This window comes from Delphinapterus leucas, chromosome 11 (assembly GCF_059928025.1).
Source record: "Delphinapterus leucas isolate spDelLeu-1000000601 "Yukka" chromosome 11, BTC_Dleu_Yukka2, whole genome shotgun sequence".
Taxonomy (NCBI): domain Eukaryota; kingdom Metazoa; phylum Chordata; class Mammalia; order Artiodactyla; family Monodontidae; genus Delphinapterus; species Delphinapterus leucas.
Genome location: NC_143139.1, coordinates 17,818,433 through 17,835,746, shown reverse-complemented (window position 1 = coordinate 17,835,746; position 17,314 = coordinate 17,818,433). Strand labels below are relative to the sequence as shown.

Genomic DNA, 17,314 nt, shown 5'->3' with positions numbered 1-17,314 from the left:
TACGGTAGTTCTATTTTTAGTTTTTTAAGGAACCTCCATACTGTTCTCCATAGTGGCTGTATCAATTTACATTCCCACCAACAGTGCAAGAGGGTTCCCTTTCTCCACACCCTCTCCAGCATTTACTGTTTGTGGATTTTTTGATGATGGCCATTCTGACTGGTGTGAGGTGATACCTCACTGTAGTTTTGATTTGCATTTCTCTAACGATTAATGATGTTGGGCATTCATTCATGTGTTTGTTGGCAATCTGTATATCTTCTTTGGGGAAATGTCTGTTTAGGTCTTCTGCCCATTTTGGGATTGGGTTGTTTGTTTTTTGATATTGAGCTGCTTGTAAATTTTGGAGATTAATCCTTTGTCAGTTGCTTCATTTGCAAATATTTTCTCCCATTCTGAGGGTGGTCTTTTCATCTTGTTTATGGTTTCCTTTGCTGTGCAAAAGCTTTTAAGTTTCATTAGGTCCCATTTGTTTATTTTTGTTTTTGTTTCCATTCTCTAGGTCATGGGTCAAAAAGGATCTTGCTGTGACTTATGTCATAGAGTGTTCTGCCTATGTTTTCCTCTAAGAGTTTGATAGTGTCTGGCCTTACATTTAGGTCTTTAATCCATTTTGAGTTTATTTTTGTGTGTGGTAATTTAGAGTGTTCTAATTTCATTCTTTTACATGTAGCTGTCCAGTTTTCCCAGCACCACTTATTGAAGAGGCTGTCTTTTCTCCATTGTATATTCTTGCCTCCTTTATCAAAAATAAGGTGACCACATGTGCATGGGCTTACCTCTGGGCTTTCTATCCTGTTCCATTGATCTATATATCTGTTTTTGTGCCAGTACCATACTGTCTTGATTACTGTAGCTTTGTAGTATAGTCTGAAGTCAGGGAGCCTGATTCCTCCAGTTCCATTTTTCTTTCTCAAGATTGTTTTGGCTATTCGGGGTCTTTCGTGTTCCATACAAATTGTGAAATTTTTATTCTAGTTCTGTGAAAAATGTCAGTGGTAGTTTGATAGGGATTGCATGGAAACTGTAGATTGCTTTGGGTAGTATAATCATTTTTGCAATGTTGATTCTTCCAATCCAAGAACAAGGTATATCTCTCCATCTGTTTGTATCATCTTTAATTTCTTTCATCACTGTCTTAGAGTTTTCTGCATACGTGTGTTTTGTCTCCTTAGGTAGGTTTATGCCTATGTATTTTATTCTTTTTGTTGCAATGGTAAATGGGAGTGTTTCCTTAATTTCTCTTACAGATTTTTCATCATTAGTGTAAAGGAATGCTAGAGATTTCTGTGCATTAGTTTTGTATCCTACTTTACCAAATTCTTTGATTAGCCCTAGTAGTTTCCTGGTAGCATCTTTAGGATTCGCTATGTATAGTATCATGTCATCTGCAAACAGCGACAGCTTTACTTCCTCTTTTCTGATTTGGATTTCTTTTATTTCTTTTTCTTGTTTGATTGCTGTGGCTAAAACTTCCAAAACAATGTTGAATAATAGTGGTGAGAGTGGGCAACCTTGTCTTGTTCCTGATCTTAGTCGAAATGGTTTCAGTTTTTCACCATTGAGGATGATGTTGGCTGTGGGTTTGTTATATATGGCCTTTATTATGTTGAGGTAAGTTCCCTCTATGCCTACTTTTGGAGGGTTTTTATCATAAATGGGTGTTGAATTTTGTCGAAAGCTTTCTCTGCATCTATTGAGATGATCATATGGTTTTCATTTTTCAATTTCTTAATATAGTGTATCACATTGATTGATTTGCGTATATTGAAGAATCCTTGCTTTCCTGGGATAAACCCCACTTGATCATGATGTATGATCCTTTTAATGTGCTGTTGGATTCTGTTTGCTAGTATTTCGTTGAGGATTTTTGCATCTATGTTCATCAGTGATATTGGCCTGTAGTTTTCTTTCTTTGTTACATCTTTGTCTGGTTTTGGTATCAGGGTGATGGTGGCCTTGTAAAATGAGTTTGGGAGCATTCCTCCCTGTGCCATATTTTGGAAGAGTTTGAGAAGGATAGGTGTTAGTTCTTCCCTAAATGTTTGATAGAATTCACCTGTGAAGCCATCTGGTCCTGGGCTTTCGTTTGTTGGAAGGGTTTTTTTGTTTTGTTTTGTTTTTTGGGTTTTTTTTTGCGTACACGGGCCTCTCACTGTTGTGGCCTCTCCCGTTGCGGAGCACAGCCTCCGGACGCGCAGGCTCAGCGGCCATGGCTCACGGGCCGAGCCGCTCTGCAGCATGTGGGATCTTCCCGGACCAGGGCACGAACCTGTGTCCCCTGCATCGGCAGGTGGACTCTCAAACACTGCGCCACCAGTGAAGCCCTGTTGGAAGGCTTTTAATCACAGTTTCAATTTCAGTGCTTGTGATTGGTCTGTTTATATTTTCTGTTTCTTCCTGGTTCAGTCTCAGAAGGTTGTGCTTTTCTAAGAATTTGTCTAGTTCTTCCAGGTTGTCCATTGTAATGGCATGTAGTTTCTTGTAGTAATCTCTCACGATCCTTTGTATTTCTGCAGTGCCAGTTGTTAGTTCTCCTTTTTCATTTCTAATTCTATTGAGTCTTCTCCCTTTCTTTGTTGATAAGTCTGGCTAATGGTTTATCAATTTTGTTTATCTTCTCAGAATGCCAGATTTTAGTTTTATTGATCTTTGCTATTGTTTCCTTCATTTCTTTTTCATTTATTTCTGATCTGATCTTTATTATTTCTTTCCTTCTGCTAACTTTGGGGGTTTTTTGTTCTTCTTTCTCTAATTGCTTTAGGTGTAAGGTTAGCTTATTTATTTGAGATGATTCTTGTTTCTTGAGGTAGGATTTTATTGCTATAAACTTTCCTCTTAGAACTGCTTTTGCTCCATCCCATAGATTTTGGGTCATTGTATTTTCATTGTCATTTGTTTCTAGGTATTTTTTGATTTCCTCTTTGATCTCTTCAGTGATCTCTTGGTTAATAGGTTGTGTAGTGTTTAACTTCCATGTGTTGTATTTTTTACAGATTTTTTCCCTGTAATTGATATCTAGTCTCATAGTATTATGGTAAGAAAAGATACTTGATATGATTTCAATTTTCTTAACTTTACCAAGGCTTGATTTGTGACCCAAGATATGATCTGTCCTGGAGAATGTTCCATGAGCACTTGAGAAGAAAGTGAATTTTGTTGTTTTTGGATGGAATGTCTTATAAATATCAATTTAGTCCATCTTGTTTAATGTATCACTTAAAGCTAGTGTTTCCTTATTTATTTTCATTTTGGGTGATCTGTCCATTGGTGAAAGTGGGGTGTTAAAGTCCCCTACTATGATTGTGTTACTGTCGATTTCCCCTTTTATGGCTGTTAGCATTTGCCTTATATATTGAGGTGCTCCTATGTTGGGTGCATAAATATTTACAATCGTTATATCTTCTTCTTGGATTGATCCTTGATCATTATGTAGTGTCCTTCTTTGTCTCTTGTAATAGTCTTTATTTTAAAGTCTATTTTGTCTGATATGAGAATTGATACTACGGCTTTCTTTTGATTTCCATTTGCATGGAATATCTTTTCCATCCCCTCACTTTCAGTCTATATGTGTCCCTAGGTCTGAAGTGGGTCTCTTGTAGACAGCATATATAAGGGTCTTGTTTTTGTATCTATATGGGCCTTGTTTTTGTATCTATTCAGCCAGTCTGTGTCTTCTGCTTGGAGCATTTAATCCATTTACATTTAAGGTAGTTATTGATATGTATGTTCCTAGTACCATTTTCTTAATTGTTTTGGGTTTGTTATTGTATGTCTTTTCCTTCTCTTGTGTTTTCTGCCTAGGGGCGTTCCTTTAGCATTTGTTGTAAAGCTGGTTTGGTGGTGCTGAATTCTCTTAGCTTTTGCTTGCCTATAGAGGTTTTAATTTCTCCATCAAATCTGAATGAGATCCTTGCTGGATAGAGAATCTTGGCTGTAGGTTTTTCCCTTTCATCACTTTAAATATGTCCTGCCACCCCCTTGTAGCTTGCAGAGTTTCTGCTGAAAGATCAGCTGTTAACCTTATGGGGATTCCCTTTTATGTTATTTGTTGTCTTTCCCTTGCTGCTTTTAATATTTTTTCTTTGTATTTAATTTTTGATAGTTTGATTAATATGTGTCTTGGTGTGTTTCTCTTTGGATTTATCCTGTATGGAAATCTCTGCGCTTCCTGGACTTGACTAACTATTTCGTTTCCCATATTAGGGGAATTTTCAACTATAATCTCTTCAAAAATTTTCTCAGTCCCTTTCTTTTTCTCTTCTTCTTCTGGGACCCCTATAATTCGAATGTTGGTGTATTTAGTGTTGTCCCAGAGGTCTCTGAGACTGTCCTCAATTCTTTTTGTTCTTTTTTCTTTATTCTGTTCTGCAGTAGTTATTTCCACTATTTTATATTCCAGGTCACTTATCCATTCTTCTGCCTCAGTTATTCTGCTATTGATTCCTTCTAGAGATTTTTAAATTTCATTTATTGTGTTGTTCATCATTGTTTGTTTGCTCGTTAGTTCTTCTAGGTCATTGTTAAAGATTTCTTGTATTTTCTCCATTCTATTTCCAAGATTTTGGATCATCTTTGCTATCATTTTTCTGAATTCTTTTTCAGGTAGACTGCCTATTTCCTCTTCATTTGTTTGGTCTAGTGGGTTTGTACCTTGCTCCTTCATCTGCTGTGTGTTTTTCTGTCTTCTCATTTTGCTTAACTTACTGTGTTTGGGGTCTCCTTTTTGCAGGCTGCAGGTTCGTAGTTCCCGTTGTCTTGGTGTCTGCCCCCAGTGGCTAAGGTTGGTTCAGTGGGTTGTGTAGGCTTCCTGGTGGAGTGGAGTAGTGCCTGTTTTCTGGTGGTTGAGGCTGGATCTTCTCTCTCTGGTGGGCAGGTCCACATCCAATGGTGTTTTTTGGGGTGTCTGTGACCTTATTATGATTTTAGGTGGCCTCTCTGCTAATGGGTGGGGTTATGTTCCTGTCTTGCCAGTTGTTTGGCATAGGGTTTCCAGCCCTGTAGCTTGCTGGTCATTGGGTGGAGCTGGGTCTTGGCATTGAGATGGAGATCTCTGGGAGATTTTTGCCATTTGATATTACGTGGATCTGGGAGGTCTCTGGTGGACCAATATCCTGAACTCGGTTCTCCCACCTCAGAGGCACAGGCCTGACACGCGGCCGGAGGACCAAGACCCTGTCATCCACATGGCTCAGAATAAAAGGGAGAAAAAAGGAAAGAACGAAAGAAAAAATAAAATAAAATAAAGTTAATAAAAGAAAAAATAATTATTAAAAAAATTTAAGTTAATAAAAAAAAAGAAAGAAGAAAGCAACCAAATCAAAAAAGAAATCCACCAATGATAACAAGCACTAAAAACTATACTAAAAACAAAAAACCAAAAAATGGACAGACTGAAGCCTAGGACAAATGGTGAAAGCAAAGCTATACAGACAAAATCATGCACAGAAGCATACACATACACACTCACAAAAAGAGAAAAAGGAAAAAAATATATATCGTTGCTCCCAAAGTCCACTGCCTCAATTTGGGATGAATTAGTTGTATATTCAGGTGTTCCACAGATGCAGGGTACATCAAGTTGATTGTGGAGATTAATTTACATTATCAAATTTGCTTTAATAGAAATGAGAAAATATAGGTCTTTGGATGCTCTCAGTTATTTGGATTATGCCTTCATTTTGTGAAAGTTTCATAGTCTACCAGGATCTGTGCAAAGGATACCTGAGCGAGGTACGGGCAGGCACGGAGGGAGAGAGCATCCTTGTGATAAGCGGCCTGGTTAGGGAGAGAGGGTATATTTCTAAGTAATTGACACAAAGGAAATTTTAATTAAAATAAATGTGACCGAATGGTAGTGATGCGTATTGCCTAGAGGATGGCAGACGCCAGCTTGCGCCGCATGGTTCCCAGCGACCTGTATCCCCTCGTGCTCGGCTTTCTGCACGATAACCAGCTCTCGGACGTGGCCAACAAGTTCGCCAAGGCAACAGGCACTGATGGTTTCCAGTGATTTGGAATTATAAACCACGTTGCTGCAAACATCCTCCTGTGTAGATGTGTGTTTCATGGACCCAGCAGGATGCCAACGCCTCTTCCCTCTTGGACATCTATAGTTTCTAGCTCAAGTCCACCAAGGCCCCAAAGCGGAAGTTACAGGCAAATGGACCAGTGACTAAGAAGGCTAAGAAGAAGACTTCATCCAGTGACAGCAGTGAGGACAGCAGTGAGGAGGAAAAAGCCCAAGGGCCTCCCACTAAGAAAGCTGCTGTACCTGCCAAGCAGGCCAGTCTGCTTCAGCATCCTGGAAAGGCTGCAGTCAAGGCATCAGAGAGCAGCAGCAGCAGTGAAGAATCCAGTGATGAGGAGGAGGAGGACAAAAAGAAAAAGCCTGTCCGGAAGGGAGTTAAGCCCCAAGCCAAGACAGTCAAAGCTCCTTCTAAGAAGGCCAAGAGCTCTGATTCTGATTCTGACTCAAGCTCAGAGGATGAGGTGCCAAAGAACCAGAAGCCAAAGACAACACCCGTGGCAGCTAAAGCTCAGGCTAAAGCCCTAGCCAAACCAGATACACCAGCTCGTCCCACACCTAAAGTAGTCAATGGCAAAGCATCTGGTAGTAACAGCAGCAGCAGCAGTGATGATGACTCAGGAGGGGAAGGCAGCAGCCGTATCTGAGAAGACCGTACCTAAAACGCAAGCTGTGGCCAAGGCCCCAGTGAGAGCAGCTGCCGCTCCTGCCCAAAAGAGTTCCAGCAGTGAGGACTCCTCCAGTGAGGAGGAGGAGGAGGAGGAGCAGAAGAAGAAACTAGGTCCCTTTAGTTCAGTTCCCCCACCCTCTGTTCCCCCACCCAAGAAGTCCCTGGAAATTCAGGCTCCCAAGAAAGCTGCAGAGAAGCAGCAGCCTGTGGAGAGCAGTGAGGACAGCAGCGACGAGCCTGATTCAAGTTCTGAGGAAGAAAAGAGACCCCCAGCTAAGGCAGTCATCTCCAAAGCAACTACTAAACCAGCTCCAGCAGAGAAGGCAGCAGAGAGCTCTTCAGACAGCTCAGACTCCGACAGTTCTGAGGATGAAGCTCCTGCTAAGCCAGCCAGTACCACCAAGAATTCCTCAGGTAAGCCAGCTGCCGCTCCCAAGCAGTCTGCGGTTAAGCCAGCTACAACTCCCAAGCAGCCTGCAGCCACTGGCCAGAAAGGCTGATAGCACCTCCAGCGAGGAGGAGAGCAGTTCTAGTGAGGAGGAGAAGACGAAGAAGACTGTAGCCACCCCTAAGTCCAAGGAGATGGCCAAAGCAGCTCCGTCTTTGCCTGCCAAGCAGGCCTCTCAGGGTGGTGGGGACAGCAGCTCTGATTCAGACAGCTCCAGCAGCGAGGAAGACAAGGAAGAGAAGACGCCTAAACCCCCAGCCAAAAAGAAGCCACAGAAGGCAGGGGGAACTGTAGCCCCTTCCAAACCAGCCTCTGTGAAGAAAGCAAAGGCCGAGAGCAGCAGCACTTCTTCCTCTGAGGACTCCAGTGAGCAGGAGGAAGAGGAGAAGCCCAAGGCCAAGGGCACTCCAAGACCACAAACCGCCAAGGCCAATGGCACCTCTGCACTGACTGCCCAGAATGGAAAAGCAGACAAGGACAGCAACGAGGAGGAGGGGGGCAAGAAAAAGGCAGCAGTGGCAGTTGCTAAGCCAGGTTCAGGAAAGAAGTGGAAGCAGAATGAGGCTGCGAAGGAGGCAGAGACTCCTCCAGCCAAGAAGATGAAGCCCCAGACCCCCAACACGTTTCCTAAAAGGAAGAAAGGAGAATGAAGGGGATCCTCCCCATTCCGAAGGATCAGGGAGGAGATTGAGGTGGATGCTCGAGTGGCAGACAATTCCTTTGACGCCAGGCGGGGTGCAACCAGAGACTGGGGGGAGCGAGCCAATCAAGTTCTGAAGTTCACCAAAGGCAGATCCTTCCGGCACGAGAAAACCAAGAAGAAGCGGGGCAGTTACCGGGGAGGCTCCATCTCTGTCCAAGTCAATTCCGTTAAGTTTGACAGTGAGTGACCGTGGACCATCTGTAGCACAGCAGGGGTGATGGTCTGAGACCACTCACTTTCCCCAGTCGACCTGGGAACCCTCAGCTCTATCGGGGGAGGGTGTCGGTGAGGAGAGCAGTTTAGATTAGGTCTGAAGGCTTTGCGTCGTAACATCCTCTAAGGTCCTTTTCTGTTTTTGTGGTTTTGTACAGATTTGTTTTTGAGTGTTGGGTAGCAAGGACAAGGTAAGAGGAGTGTTCTTTTTTAAGAAAAATTGTTTTAGTTGTCATTCTCCCTGTTTTGTGGAAGTTCTCATACTGAGAAATTTGTATATTTTACATTAGATCATTTCTTATTGATTTTTGTTGTGGTTTTCAGAGGTGGGTTCACAGATTAAAATCTCAGCTATCTTCCAAGATGTGGTAAAGGTCACATGTATGAATTTTTATAATTGGAGTATTCTGTCTATGGGAGTGCTTGTGTCCACATTTCATCCTTCCTACCCCTCAGGGCCCTGGTGAGGGGCGGCTAAGAATGGTTAATGTATGTATCTGTTAAGCATGAACTACCTACCTCATTCGTGGGGTCTAGGACTGAAGTTTTCAGCCAGCATGGACTTACCTACTTTGGGGGATAAAATTTACTGTTTTGTTTCAGGCAAAATTCTGGTGGGGTGTGAATGCCGTGGGGTCAGTCTGAATATTTTGTTTGCTATAATTTTATTATTACATAATGTTTGCAATATGTGTTTTTTAATTTGAAAGCATAAACTTTTTTATTGTTCAAAGACAAAAAATAAATAAATAAATAAATGTGACCAACTATATCCCGCCAGGTAGTAGACAGCTGAGTTGGAAAATGACAGAGAAGCTTTTTCAGTCCTGACAGAAATATTTAAAAGTCATCAGGTAAATATACAAATTAATAATGTTAGTATTACATTTGATCCAAAAGGTAGTTCTAGCCAGTCCAATAAATATCTCATTTCATTCTTCTTTTGCTCGCATAGTAAAGGTCAACAATATCCTGTTTTGTGAGAGTTCAGCTTCTGATTTATAACTAAGATTATAAGGCTTCTGTAGCCAGGGGTGAAGTAACATTTCTGCCCTGAGGGTCATAAAACCTAAGTAGGAATTCCTTGAGGCCACTGTAGAGTGCAAACAAAACTAAGGTCCAAGGGGGATGAGGCTGCAGTGACAGGACCCGTCACAGTACTCTTTCTATGATGCCAATTAAACAAAAGGGCCCTGGGTCGCAGGAAGGACAGCTAATAAGTGCCCTGGCCAGGGCTGGTTTCATACCTAGCCTATTGAGGACAGTCATCTGCTCGTTCAAGTAAGGCCCTGCTTTCAGTCAGAGCTGTTGGCTCTTAAAGTCTGACCCAGGCCTGGGTCTCTGCTATGAAATGAGAGATCTGAAATTCAAAGAAAGAGAACTTGGGCAGTGATATTTATTTTTGTAAAATGAGGAGATTGGGACTTCCCTGGTGACGCAGTTGTTGAGAGTCCGCCTGCCGATGCAGGGGACACGGGTTCGTGCCCCGGTCCAGGAAGATCCCACATGCCGTGGAGCAGCTGCGCCCGTGAGCCATGGCCGCTGAGCCTGCGCGTCCGGAGCCTGTGCTCCGCAACGGGAGAGGCCACAGCAGTGAGAGGCCCGCGTACCGCAAAAAAAAAAAAAAAAAAAAAAAATGAGATTGTACAAAAAGACCCCTGAGGGCCTATCCAGCTCAGCACCTTTCCCATGCCCTGAATTGCCTCCCTCAGGGACTCTCCTCCCCGAGAAGCGAGAAGGATGAAGAATGTAGGTACCAAGTGCGGGTAGAGGATTGGAAGGAAGAGGACAGCGACGCGTTGTCATTTCCCCAGTCACATCCAGTGGTCCTGTCTTGACTCCTATTTCTGTCTGTGTTGCTCTTTTCCTGCCAGTACTTCAGGCTTTCCTAGTTTTACAGGTGATGGAAGAAGGATTGGGAATCCCTTAGAATGGACTCCAGGTGCTGTACTAGACTGTGAAAATACTGGTGATTAAGCCAGAAGGCGTTATTTCTTTAGCCCTTACAGCCAGAAGTGGAGGGTGATGACTAAAAAGTCCAGTGACAGAGTTCTGCAGGCCTGAATCACTGTGTGTGGGCTCAGGAATGGGGTCCTTAAAGGAGTCCCATGGACTGCCATTGGCAGGCAGTGGTCCCCCACTCATGATGGACCCCTAATGTGCAGCTGTGCTGGTGGATCCGGAATGCCCACATGGCCAACCAGGTCTCACATTTTGCAAAACACAACCCCCTAGCCAAGTGGGTCAGGCATGAGGAGAGACTACGGGTGGACTTGCCGGCCCCTTGACAGATTCCTCTTGCCCAGTCTGTGACGTGAGCTTCAAGACAGCCTGGTCTCTGGATCTGGAAAATCAGCCATAGTTTAATACCACCTGGAAGAGTCTTCATCTAACTTTTCCCCCCTTTGGCATTCTTTTCTCTGCCCCGTCTTTTTATTTTTTTATTTTGGTCATGAGGCACGTGGGATCTTAGTTTCCCGACCAGGGATCCAACCCGTGCCCCCTGCAGTGGAAATGGAGTCTTAATCACTGGACCTCCAGGGAAGTCCCTGTCTTTTTATTAAGACAGTTTCTCAAAGTGTATTTTGCAGAATGTGCATGAGAATCACCTCTAAAGTACTTGTTCAAGATTTCATTTGAGAACTATTGCTCAAAAACATGACATCAACTCTGGCTGCACAAGAGAATCACCTGGCAAAAAACCTTTTTAAAATACCAGTTCTCTGGGCCCCATACCCAGAGCATCTCATTTGATTGGTCTGGGTTAGTTCTGATTCAGTAGTCAGGGATGCAACTGGAATACATATGTTAACAATTATTATACTTACCAATGATTTTTTTTAAACTTATTTTTATTTTTGGCTGTGTTGGGTCTTTGTTGCTGCACATGGGCTTTCTCTAGGTGCAGCTAGTGGGGGCTACTCTTTGTTGCGGTGCGATTCTCATTGCAGTGGATTCTCTTTGTTGTGGAGCATGGGCTCTACGTGCGTAGGCTTCAGTAGTTGTTGTGCGTGGGCTCAGTAGTTGTGGCTCACAAGCTCTAGAGCGCAGGCTCAGTAGTTGTGGTGCATGGGCTTAGTTGCTCCACAGCATGTGGGATCTTCCCAGACCAGAGCTCGAACCCGTGTCCCCTGTGTTGGCAGGTAGATTCTTACCCACTGCGCCACCAGGGAAGCCCTTTACCAATGATTATATTCAACTTTGATGAGGGTGGTTGAGGTACCATGACATTTTGAAAACACTGTCTAGGCCTTCACCAAGGGTATAATCTGCTACCCTTGGGAATGTTCTCTGTCTTGAATTCTGGTTCCACCAACTTGTGTCTGATCTTGGGTAGTTATTAACCTCTCTGTGCCTCAGTTTCTCCATCTGTAAAATGGAGGAAATAAAAGTACTTACTTTATAGAGGTTGTAAGGATTAAAAGAAGTTAAGACAGAAAGAGGTCATTTTTATTTTGGGAATCTCTCTCTCTCTCTCTATTTAGTTGGCTCTGGTTCTCTGATAAGGCAGTAATTCAACTGTTTCCATGTCCTCCTTCAGCCTTAGCCTTCCCATTCCACTTGCCCACTCACACGAGATACTCCAATCATGGTTAGAAGAAATTTTCTCTATATATGATTTGTTGTGAAGAAAAACAAGACATGCTAAAATTGTATTTTACAAAGAATTTCCTCTAGTGGATATTAATGTTCAATGTATGATGGTTGAACAATGAAAATATGTTATTAAATCTCTAATGAGATTAATAATCATGAGATTTAATAACAATTAATTTCTTATTAATTAATAAATTATTAGTTACTTCCAATCAATTGATTAAAACTTTATTTTTTTTAAAAGCTAGAACTGTGATGATACCTAGTATATCTTTGAAAAGATAAAGAAAATTGATAAACCTTTAGCCAGACTCATCAAGAAAAAAAGGGAGAGGGCTCAAATCAGTAAAATTAGAAATGAAAAAGAAGAAGGTACAATGGACACCACAGAAATACAAAGGATCATAAGAGACTACTACAAGCAACTATATGCCAATAAAATGACAACCTAGAAAATATGGACAAATTCTTAGAAAGGTACAATCTCCTAAGACTAAACCAGGAAGAAATAGAAAATATGAACAGACCAATCCCGAGTACTGAACTTGAAACTGTGATTAAAAAACTTCCAACGAAAAGAAGTCCAGGACCAGATCACTTCAAAGGCAAATTATATCAAACATTTAGAGAAGAGTTAGCACCCATCCTTCTGAAACTATTCCAAAGAATTTCATATAAAGGAATACTCCCAAACTCATTCTGAGACCACCATCATCCTGATACCGAAACTCGACAAAGATATCACAAAAATTACAGGCCAATATCACTGATGAACATAGACACAAAAATCCTCAACAAAATACTAACACTCTGAATCCAACAATACATGAAAAGGGGGGCTTCCCTGGTGGCACAGTGGTTAAGAATCCACCTGCCAATGCAGGGGACACAGGTTCAATCCCTGGTCTGGAAAGATTCCACATGCTACGGAGCAACTAAGCCCATTTGCCACAGCTACTGATCCTGTGTGCCACAACTACTGAAACCCGTGCACTCTAGGGCCCATGTGGCACAACTACTGAGCCTATGTGCTGCAACAGCTACTGAAGCCTGCATGCCTAGAGCCCGTGCTCCACAACAAGAGAAGCCACCGCAGTGAGAAGCCCGTGCACTGCAACGAAGAGTAGATCCCACTTGCCACAACTAGAGAAAGCCCACGCACAGCAACAAAGATCCAACACAGCCAAAAATAAAAAAAAAAACATGAAAACATACACCATGATCAAGTGAGATTTATCACAGGGATGCAAGGATTTATCAATATCCACAAATCAATCAGTGTGATACACCACATTAACAACTTGAAGAATAAAAACCATACGATCATCCCAATAGATGCAGAAAAAGCTTTTGACAAAATTCAACATTCATTTGAAAAAATGAAAAACTCTCCAGAAAGTGGGCATAGAGAGAACCTACCTCAACCATAATAAGACCATATATGACAAACCTACAGCTAACATCACACACTCAACTGTGAAAAGCTGAAAGCATTTCCTCTAAGATCAGGAATAAGACAGGATGTCTACTCTTGCCACTTTTATTCAACACAGTTTTGGAAGTCTTATCCACAGCAGTCAGAGAAGAAAAATAAATAAAAGGAATCCAAATTGGAAAAAAAGAAGTAAAACTGTCACTGTTTGCAGATGACATGATACTATACATAGAAAATCCTAAAGATGCTAACAGAAAACTACTAGAGCTCATCAATGAATTTGGTAAAGTTGCAGGTTACATAATTAATACAGGTAAATCTCTTGCATTTCTATACGCTAAAAATGAAACATCAGAAAGAGAAATTAAGGAAACAATTCCATTATCATTGCTTCAAAAAGAATAAAATACCTAGGAATAAACCTACCCAGACAGCAAAAGACCTGTACGTGGAATACTATAAGAGGCTGATGAAAGAAATCAAAATTGACACAGATGGAAAGATATACCATGTTCTTGGATAGGAAGAATCAATATTGTCAAAATGACTATACTACCCAAGGCAATCTATAGATTCAATGCAATCCCTATCAAATTACCAATGGCATTTTTCATGGAACTAGAACAAAAAATCCTAAAATTTGCATGGAAACACAAAAGACCCCAAATAGCCAAAGCAAATTTGAGAAAGAAAAATGGAGCTGGAGGAATCAGGCTCCCTGTCTTCAGACTATGCTACAAAGCTACAGTCATCAAATCAGTATGGTACTGGCACAATAACAGAAATATAGATCAATGAAACAGGATAGAAAGCCCAGAAATAAACCCATGCACCTATGGTCAATTAATCTATGACAAAAGAGGCAAGACTATACAATGGAGGAAAGACACTCTCTTCAATAAATAGTGCTGGGAAAGCTGGACAGTTACATGTAAAAAAATAAAATTAGAACATTCTTTAACACTATACACAAAAATAAACTCAAAATAGATTAAAGACCTAAATGTAAGACTGGATACTATAAAACTCTTAGAGGAAAACATAGAACACTCTTTGACATAAATCACAGCAATATCTTTTTTGAGCTGTCTCTTAGAGTAATGGAAATGAAAACAAAAATAAACAAACGGGACCTAATTAAACTCAACAGCTTTTGCACAGCAAACAAAACCATAGACAAAACGTAAAGACAACCCACAGATTGGGAGAAAATATTTACAAATGAAGAAACCGACAAGGCATTAGTCTCCAAAATTTACAAAGAGCTCATGTGTCTCAATATCAGAAAAACAAACAACCCAATCAAAAAATGGGCAGAAGACTTAAATAGACATTTCTCCAAAGAAGGCATACAGATGGCCAACAAACACATGAAAAGATGCTCAACATCGCTAATTATTAGAGAAATGCAAATCAAAACTACAATGAGATATCACCTCACACCAGTCAGAATGACCATCATCAAAAAATCTACAAACAATTAATGCTGAAGAGGGTGTGGAGAAAAGGGAACCCTCCTACACTGTTGGTAGGAATGTAAGTTGTTATAGCCACTATGGAGAACATTATGGAGGTTCCTTAAGGAACTAAAAATAGGGCATATATCCAGAGAAAAACATGGTTCGAAAGGATATATGTGTCCCAGTGTTCATTGCAGCGCTGTTTACAATAGCCAAGACATGGAAGCAACCTAAATGTCCATCAACAGATGAATGGATAAAGAAGATGTGGCACATATATACACAATGGAATATTACTCAGCCATTAAAAAGAATGAAATAATGCCATTTACAGCAACATGGATGGACCTGGAGATTATCATACTAAATGAAGTATGTCAGACAGAGAAAGACAAATATCATATGATATCACTTATATGCAGAATCCAAAATAAAATACAAATGAACTTATTTACAAAAGAGAAACTGATTCACAGACTTAGAGAACGAACCTTATGGTTACTGGGGGGGAAGGGGGAGGGAGAGAGTGGGAGGTTGGGATTGACATATACACACTACTATATTTAAAACATAACCAACAAGGACCTACTGTATAGCACAGGGAACTCTGCTTAGTATTCTGTAATAACCTAAATAGGAAAAGAATTTGAAAAAGAATAGATACATGTATATGTATAACTGAATCACTTTGCTGTACATTTGAAACTAACACAACGTTGTTAATCAACTATGCTCCAATAAAAACAAACAAACAAAAAAACACAAAAAAAAACCAAAAACAAAAAGAAACGCTAGAACTGTGGTGACACCCAGTGGCCAAAATGTTAACCACTGAGATTTTTTAAATACATGTATTCTCCTCGGCATACAGATACTTAATATTGCATCTATTTTATCTTTATATTTTGAGACCAATTTAATAATAAAGCATGAAACAGTCCTGCATTAAAAATATCAGCAATGATATCACTTATATGTGTAATCTAAAAAAATAGTATAAATGAACTTATTTACAAAACAGAAATAGAGTCACAGATGTAGAAAATAATCTTATGGTTACCAGGGGGGCAGGGGGTGGGGTGGCATAAATTGGGAGACTGGGATTGACATATACACACTACTATATATAAAATAGATAACTAATAGGGACCTATGGTATAGCACAGGGAACTCTACTCAATACTCTGTAATGACCTATTTGGGAAAAGAATCTAAAATAGAGTGGATATATGTATATGTATAACTGATTCACTTTACAGTACACCTGAAACTAACACAACATTGTAAATCAACTCTACTCCAATAAGAATTTTTAAAAAATAAAATTTTATCCAGTATAAAAAAAGAATATTGTCAATGGAATGTGGACAAACCAACATTCTTTAGTATATTTTTAGTAGTAAAACTTTTCCATCCAGTTCAGGCAGACAAGAGCACAAGGTCATCAAAGGTGACATTCATAACAAAAACTTTCCCACTTGGAGAAAGCAATTTGTATCAGTATGTAGAAAACAAACGAAAGACCAGACACAGGAGAATTGTAACAGAGACTATTAAGACTTCACATATGGCCCTTTAAATGATGAGGAAATAATTAACAATTCAGGTAACAGTGATTCCTCTATCTATTTCCCCTCCCAAATTGGTATAGGATCTATCCTTCGATATATTCATTCTTTTGCTCATTCAGGAAATATTTCCCAATGTCCTATTTGAGAAGCAGACTCTGAGAGGGAGATTAATGTCCAGGAGGTTTATAGGAAAGTGATCTTGGGAGGATTGGGCAGAGGGAGAAGATGGGCTGCTATGCAGTCTCAACAACGGCTTCAGCTGACCCCACAGGGAGCTCTGAAGCTAGCATGACCCCTTAGTGTTGCCTCTTATTGGGGAAAGTGGGGAGAACTTTTATCCTCTGGGTCCATCCAGTCATTGGATGTTGGCTACCCCCAGGAAGGGGTGACTTTCGGTGAAGTAGCTCTCTTTTAGCTGAAGCAGTGCTGAAGAGGGCTGACAGCTGAGGCTCATCTACTGACAATACTCGCAGCAGTTGGAAGAGTAAGTCCTCCAGTATCAAGGGTGATCAGCCTAGCCCATCTCAGCATCCTCTGAATCACCACACTGAAGCCATACGATGCCAATAGAACAGACCGGCCTTCTGACATTTTAGAACTTAAACAAATGAACACCCATATAAATACTCCAGGCTATGAAGGAAGATTGAACTTTAAGAGAATAATGGGCACGGGTGGGGTAAGGAGAGGAAGGCTAATTTTGTCTCTGCTGATTTCTGCATCAGAGTAGATGGGCATGAAGGATACAAAGAACTATAACACTTGGACTGAGAAGTGTTTACCTTATTCTGTGGGCAGTTTGGAGTCACTGTAAGTTTTTACAAAGAGAAGAGCAAGCACTAAGTAGACAATCTAGCTGGTAGTAAATTTTCTGTCATCTTTAAGGCCACTTCGAATTGCACCTTCACCTGAAAAGCTTTTCCTGCTTCAAGATTTTTAAGGGCCTCTCTCTACCCTTGGTCTTAGAATAAAATAAAAATTCCTTAGTGTAACTTACAAGACCCTGTATGATTTGGCTTTGTTTGTTTACCACTCCAGACTCATCTCTCATCCCATTTCTCTATATTTGTTGGCCAGCCTAGGCTAATTTTGCCTCTGCTGATTTCTGCATCAGAGTAGACATCAGTAGAACTGGTGTCTTATTTATCTTTTTATCTTCAGGGACTATTATAATACCTTTAACATGCTA

General features: G+C 40.9%; 1 pseudogene; it reads left to right on the top strand.

Annotated features, from left to right (window-relative positions):
• Positions 1 to 4,492: 4,492 nt before the first annotated feature.
• LOC111176529 (nucleolar and coiled-body phosphoprotein 1-like) lies at positions 4,493 to 9,383 on the top strand (annotated as a pseudogene).
• The last annotated feature ends 7,931 nt before the right edge of the window (positions 9,384 to 17,314 follow it).